The sequence below is a fragment of the Gavialis gangeticus genome, unplaced genomic scaffold (assembly GCF_001723915.1).
Source record: "Gavialis gangeticus isolate Ggan-Ray unplaced genomic scaffold, GavGan_comp1, whole genome shotgun sequence".
In the NCBI taxonomy this organism is placed as follows: domain Eukaryota; kingdom Metazoa; phylum Chordata; order Crocodylia; family Gavialidae; genus Gavialis; species Gavialis gangeticus.
In genome coordinates, this window is record NW_017729024.1 from 130,959,096 (window position 1) to 130,967,030 (window position 7,935).

Here is a 7,935-nt window from a genome sequence, read left to right on the forward strand (position 1 = left end):
GCTGCCCTGTACATGCAATCCAGCATGCAGTTCTGTGCTACCAGTCAGGGTGGATTTGATTTAAAGCAAATCAATTTAAAGCACTGGTCAGGAAGCCTTGATTTAATCATTATTTTCTACAGAAGTGCATTTTTGTTGTTTGATATCCTTTATTCATTTAACCTCTTGAAACTTTGCACTTTCAGAGGAAGGTAAGGGCTTGACTGTACACAAACTTGGAGAGACAGGAGGGCTGATGAGTAGTAATTACTCAGGACTGTTCTGTCTCATCTCCATATACTGCTGTTAACAAGAATGTTTATCTCTGGAGACACAAATCCACAGTTTGAGAACTGAAACTAAGCATCGCAGAGATGCTTAATGGGATCTTCTACGCTGAGCACCAAGTCCTACTTGAATATAGAGAGGAGTCTATGGGAACCCCATAAAATTGGGACTCTGATATAGTCTATGGCCTGTTGTGACCTATTTATAAGAACTTTCTAAAAAAGTTGCATGACTATTGTCTTGGTATATAATTACAAGTTGTAATCCCTATTCCATGATGATATCTTTGAGCATTAATGTATCTTAAATTTAAAACTATAGGTTGTTTTTTTAAAAGAGCATCTTAACAAAAAATGATTATGTCAAAATCTTATTTAAATAAAAAATTGTTTTTTATTTAAAAAAAAGTTGGGTTTTTTTTGTTTGTTTTTAAATCTTTTTTTCTCCTTGCTATCCATCCCACAGGGCTTGCAATGCATCTGGAAATTTGAGCAGGGGATTGGACTAAGTGATCTCCTTGAGGTCCTGTCCAGCCCTCACTTTCTGTGACTGCATACTTGTTACTATCCTGTGGTTTTGCTATCCTGCTGCTTCCTTAGACCTTTTATTTTTATTAAAGTGTTCATTTGGTCAAATCCTTGACCAGCTTGATCTTGTGTGTGATTTTAATGCTGTTGGTTTTGGTTAATTCTTGCTAAATGTGGGTTAGTATTCAAAAGTACATTGCTTGCAGTCATATAGGCATGTAGATTCCCAGGATTGGAAAGAGGTGGAAGGTGTAGACATGGCAGTAGCAAGTGCTATATTAAGTTATTTCACCCGTATTAGAGAGAATGTGTTCTGGTGACACTAGGTAAAACACTGCTTCTGTTCAGGAATTTTTCTGGGGGAGGGGGGGGGAATTTAGTTAAACTGAACTTACAGGTAATAGGAAAGGACAGAACTAATTACATTTTAGGACCATAATTTATTCTTCAGTACTTTAAATGTAATACAATCTGACTAATATAGTAAGTCAACCCCACATCTTGCAAGTTTAGTTTTAAGAAGAATTATTTTTCCCCAAATATAAGCTGCAGACAGAGTCCTTGATCTGCTGTTGTCAATACAAAATTCCACAGGAGAGTCAAATAACTACCAGAAATTATACAGAAGTTTGTGTGTACTAAAATAAACATCCTGTATACCAAAGATAATTTTGCCTGAGGTTCCTGAGATTGCTTTTAGCCTAAAAGTCTATGGCAAAATATATCAAGACACACACTTTGTTTATTGGTTTAAATGAAACTGTGTACAGACTCTGTATTTAAAAAGTTTGAACTACAGTTCTATATTCAGGAATCATTGATGTCAAATCCAGAATTTTGGATTTGAACCTCATTTTAGAGGCTCATAATCCAGATGTTTCTAATTTTGAGGGTAATCAGGTGGTTGCATGGGAATACTCTAACAATTTTTTTTTATTTATTACTGTCTCAGGGCACTAAGGTGCCTGCTTCTTTAAGGGTAGAAACTGCCTAGAGAGAGGACCTTAACAGTCAGGCAGAAACCCCACAGGTGAAGGCTTTTGTGGCAGCAGCCTAATGAGGGAATTACCCTTCATCTGCACCCAGAAGGCGGCACAGCCCTGGGTGCACAAACCCCAGGGCTGGGATTAGAGAGTTAATTCTCTGGTAGCAGCCAAGAGAGAAAGAGCTCTCATAGAGAAAACTAACTGGAGATGCTTGATTGCCTGTTGTGCTTCTGGTAGGATTAAGCAGCTATAAGTGCTCATAGGTACTGGTGGTGGGGGGAGGTCTGGTAAATTTTTAGAGAGAAACTTGTCTTCTAAATGGGGATAGAGTGTGGATCCTATGTTATGGTTGTGTTGTAGCCAAGGGGCCTGTCCTCTTTGTTATTTAAGCTGGTGGACTGGGCTGAGACTACTGGGGAGGAGGAGACCTCATTGGGGCACACTACAGTGTGGAGACCCCAGTGCCAGAGAGGGCGTGGTGACAGGGGGTGAGCATACCCCAGCACCAGAGGGAGTAGTTACTGATGCTGGACTAAGCTGAGGCCTCAACACAAGAAGACAGTGTTTATATAACATCTGCAAGGTATGGGGTGTGATAAAGGGGCAGTTTTGGGGTCACGCATCTAGCCCATAAGGCTTGGGGATATCATAAGGCACCTCCTGAGTGTGGGATCCAATAAAGGGGTCTAGCAACCCACAGGGTTTAGAGGAGTCCGTCAGGACTGTGACTGAGCAGCCTCCCAATTAATTGTTTATACCAGCAAGATGTAGCAGGCAAGGTCAGTAGGTGCCCGTAGGGTGGAGCTGATACAGTCACGGTGCCCTGGGGATATTGGCCATCCCACGGGTGGCTGTATTGTGCCAGTTACTTTTGTTGAAATAACCAATTCAACAAATTGACACATCTCTTGTTACTTGTTTTGAACCCTGCTTTAGAAGTTGGTTTAATCACTTACCTGCACCCACAGGGGCTCCCAGCTGCTGAGAACTGAACTGCAGCAGTGTTTCCAGCCTGTGGGCACCCAGAGCCCTGGGCAGTACCTCCCTCAGTTTCCACCCCATTGGATTCTGACAGTTACCACTTGGCAAGGACTTGCAGCAGCTCTCCCAACTTGGGAGCTGCTGGAGCATGGGGGGTGGGTAGGATTTGGTTGCCTGTGGGTTGAAGGCACCACCATGGTGTGGCTTTCCTGGCAGGTGCTATTTGGGGGGAGGAAGGGGCACCTGGCTCTGTGCAGCCCACCCCTATGGGTGCATTGAGTGTCAATACAGCTGCATCTGTTGAACAGTTGGGAGTTTGCTTCTGATGGTGATTTGGGCAAGGTTCGGGGGTTGTTTTGAAATCCAGGAGCAGTGAGACTGGGAATATTTCTCTCAAAGTCAAGTATAGGCTCTAATTGTTTGATTCTTCTAATCTATTCTAGTGTGATAGGTGACCCCTAGGTATATGTGGTCACAGGAGGATTTCACTTTGTATTGTAGCAGATTACTATGGGGTATTTGCATGGCTGTTTCATTCATTGATACGGTCAGTTTGTCTACAACAAGGACATTCTGTATAAAGGCAGACAGATGTAGTTACCTATGTTGGTTCAGTAGAAAGTAGAGTTGCACCTTGCAGCCTAACTAAAGTACATGTGTGGCAGAGCTATTGTGAGCTGAACTTCTCTTCATCAGATGTACAGATTTTGGGCTAGCCAGGTGACTCATGAGTGTGTCATGAGTATTCTTGTCGGGGCAGATATGATGGTATCTGCGGACCTTACTGTAGATTACAGTTTTTTTTTGTGGTTGTGATGATTGCTGGTTTTGTGGACATTAATATGGAGGTCTGAATGTACTTGTATATGGTGGTTTTCAGGGTGCCATCTCAGATGCATCTAGCAAGGTAATGTAGGAATATTTTAGAGGCAGTTTGTTCCATGGATATAGTTGTTGAACCTGTGACAAAAGTAGATAAGTGAGTCCAGGTGTACTTAGTCAACAGATACTGACTTTTTTTATATACTATAACGTGTCTGATTTCCTGAAGTTCTTCCTTTACCCTGCAGGTGATAATGACATTCATCCCTTTTTGGTAAGTTTTTAAAATTTTCCCACTAATCAAATCCTGGTGACTTTGGTCAACAACTACTTAACTTCAGCAAATGCTACAAATCCAAGTTTTGTGTTAGTAATGCACATTCTCCTAGTGAACCTAAACATTCTCAGTCTCCTACTTTAAATTTTTAGAATCCCTCTTAGAAAATCTGGGGTAGAGAAATTCCACAAACAAGCAATATGAAAATCAAACTTTAAGCTTGTGCTTCTTTCTTCTGCTTTGCATGTACTTTTGGTTCTTGCTTTCCATATTACATTGCTTCTCTTAATTTATGGCAATTCACAAGCTCAAACTGTAAGATTGCCTGGTTTATATAAAAAACTAAATACTTTATTTTAAAAAACAAGATCTGTCTTGAGTAGTTTTTGACATGCACATAAGAAAATGCTGTCTTAGAACATAATGGATAATCTTAAAACTTTATTAGAGGAATGGGGGACCAGATGCAGGATGGGGTTTCTAGGTCATTCATTCTTTTTTTATTGGATATATTTAAATAACTTAACATTGAACAGCCATTTAAGAGTACTTCCCAACTGAATTTAACAATGTTAATCTGGCTCAGTGTTTTCAAAATGTGTCCACATCATTACTCTTTAATCTAGTGTAGTTCAGGATCCATTTTATTGAGATGATATAAAGAGTTAATTTAAATGTGTTCAATTCTTCCAGATTTAACTTGCTACTTTGTGAAAGATACTGTATTAGTAAATCTGTTTGGTCTTTTTGGTCACATATGCTTCTCTGTGGTTTCCTAGACAATAGAGGTTTATTAGTTCCTTTAATTTTGAAACCGAATTAAAGGTCTAAAGGAACTTACTTTTAGGAAACCAACTCTTCTCTGTTTTTATTACATCCTCTTTTCTGTGTTTCTTTCTAACTTGCAGTCAGGTTGTAGAATACATCTGCCACATTAACCTGTAATTCAGGTAATCTTGGCAAGTAAATATATGGCCAGGGAGATGTAGATTGCCATATGAAGTGAGTAGAAGGCAGGCTAGAGATGTGCCTTACAGACTATCTAAATCAGAGGTGTATAAGCTCTTATGGGAACAAGCTCACTTCATCAGATGCTGTGAAAGGACATGCATAGAGCAGTTTCATCATGGATGATGTAATATAGTATCTATTAATTCAAAGTCTTCAAATATAACAGTGGAATACAGTTTGTAAGTCATGTTGCCTGTGCAGAACTACTACAAATCCTGTTTTTGCAGGATCTTTGTAGCTTCCAAGGATTCAAAGAATAACATTCTAATCTTTCTTTTGGGGTTCACATGGGAAGTGTGGTGCAGAGATAGGCAGCCCCTGTAGACGCAGTGCAGTTTTTTGTGGTCTTCAGTGTTAATCTTAGCCTTAATGTTACTTGGAATAACCAGCTGCACATGTGAGTAATGCAGCAGCCACTGTGCTAGATGGGATGATATGAAGACATTAGTCTAACGCCTAAATTCTGTGTTCCGTTCTTGGTGGAACTGGGAATTCATAAGCTCAAGAGTCAGAAATTTCAGTGACCAGGACTGGTTGGGCCTAGGAGACTGTTATATAGTGTCAGTACTGTGGAATGGAATAACAGGTGTGATGGACTATAGTTTTATTGTAATAATAGCCAATTGCCTGTCAAGAATGATGGGGGGGGGGGGGGCAAGGAGCCAGAGGGTGGAAAAGATAGAGTAGGAAAATGGGTAGAAGAGCTCACTTAGTGGAGCAGATGTTCCTGCATGGCTTCAAATGGAACCCAGGATTCCTAAGGCTAGGGACAGACATTACACACAAATTGGTTTAAGTGATCAGAAACTGGTTTAAACCTGTAACAGAATAGACATTCAGTGCACATAAGCCAGTTTGAGATAAACCTGGTTGAATGTAGTATCAGACTTAAACTGGTTTGACCCAAATCAGTTATGCAGTGTCTGTCCCAGACCCCTTGCTGGTTTAAGATGAACCAGACTCCCCCAGCATGATGGCATGTTCTCTCTGCTGAGTGCTATTCTTTTCTCCACAGCAGGGCTGGCCCCTCCCCTCTGCTTCCTGGCTAGAGCTTGGCACAGACTTGCAGGCACAGCAGGGTCTGCTGGCTTCCCCATTTCCCCCCTCTTCAACACACCCTCCCCAGTCCCCTCCTTGCCACTTGCTGCTTAAGCCGAGTTCCCTTCCTCCTCTGCCACAGCAGGGCCTGTAGCTATCATGTGGTATGCTAGCTAATACTGAGGTGTGTGGGTGTGTGTGTGTGTGTGTGTGTGTGTGTGTGTGTGTGTGTCCAGTTTTACTGGGGTAGGCAGACAGAACAGTGACTGCTTAGGGCAGTGGTCTCCAAGCTTTTTAAGTAGGATATCACCTTTGGCATTTAAAAGCAATACAAGATCTACTGTATGCTGCTGCCCCACCCAGCAAGTAAGTCTTGTGGGGAGGAAAGGGTGGGGCAGATTGAGGAAGAAAAAACTATTTAGTGGTGCCTCCCCAGTAGGCAAGTCCCACCCAGCTAGGGTCCCACTCAACTTACCCATGCTCCTGCATTTATGGCACTGTCCCTCACTGCAGGGGCCTCAGTCTAGCCCCTGCCCCTTCCCTTCCCCCATGGACTGAATGCATGCTGGGCTGGGGCGCACACATGCATTCACATGGGCACTCAGGGGATCCCCTCATGCCAGCCTTGGATTCTCTCCAAGAGGCTTCAAGATCTACTGGTGGATCAAGATCCACTGGCTTTGGTCTTCTCGGAGCCAATCAACAGGTCAGCTGGTAAGCTGCTTAAGAAGTTTTGTAGTAATGTTGAGAGAGGCTATTGTTTTGCTAATTGGGTAATAAAGACTGTTATCAGCCCCTCCACCCTTCACCTGTCAGTTTGCTGCAGGGAGGCAGACTGAAAAGCTCCATATCATCAACGGCTGTATGGAGCATGCATTTTCCCCTTTGCCTCAGTCCAGAGAGAATGTCTGTCCAGTTTGAAAACAGTTCAGCCTAATCAGGTTAGACTAACCTACAAAGACTGAATAAATTCAGGTTCAGGCTTTTTGAATATCTGTTGCTAGCCTAAGTCTTGCCATACTACTGCTGCCAGCTAATACCTGAAACTTGCTGACAAAACATCTCATCCTAATCTAGCGCTGACTCTGAGGATAACAACCAGCTACTGTTATTAGTTCCCTCAAGTGATAGAGATCTTTGTGGTGGATTCAAAGGTTCCAGCCCTGGCTGTATGCATGTCTATTTGCTGTTTCATTATGGAATTTCCAGTTACTCTAGTTTTTAATAAAAAGCAAGCTGAAATGCAAATGGACAGTCAGATGAGGAACTGCTGTAATATGGTCATCTATGCATGTGAAGTACAAAAGCCTTTAATTACATTATCACATTTTATTTTTCCACAGGAGTCTTGCCTCATTCAGTGCACAAAATGAACTGTACTTGCTTAATGAAAACTTATTGTTTGCTTGTTGCTGAGTCCTTTTTTGCTGTGCAGAGTTCAAACCCTGGTTGAAGATGGAATTAATTTTTTCATAAATATTAGAAAAGCTAACCATGGTAGTATCAGAACCCCTCACAAACAATGAATGAATGTATTTAATCTGTGCCTTACTTCACCATTGATTTAAAAAAAAAAAAAAGTGAGTAATACCAACTCCCTCTTATTTTTCACAGCAGTGCTGCAGTAGTTGCTTATTTTCAGGGGCAATTTGAGGCCCTTGGGTTCTAGGTTGTTTTTTTTTTTTTTGGTAGCCAGCATTTTATAGCTGCTCATGTTTGAAAGCACATTCCTGATAATTTGAGGCAGCTATGGGTGAATGTTTCTGAATCAGGCCAAGGGTTTCAAATTGGGCATCAGAAAATGAGGTATACAAAACTAGTTTCTGGCTCTGATATTTTAAGATATTTTGAGCCTCACAGAGGAACTCCATGCTGCCAGGAGGGGTAGAATACGGTTTTCTGGGCTAGCATTCAGTTGCCTTAACCATGAAACTGTTTTGTATTTCTTCAATTACTGGTTTTGTTTCCTCTGTTTCCCAGCTTAGTAAATGATGCAAAGGTTTTACAGGCAGTGGCCTTGACTAGG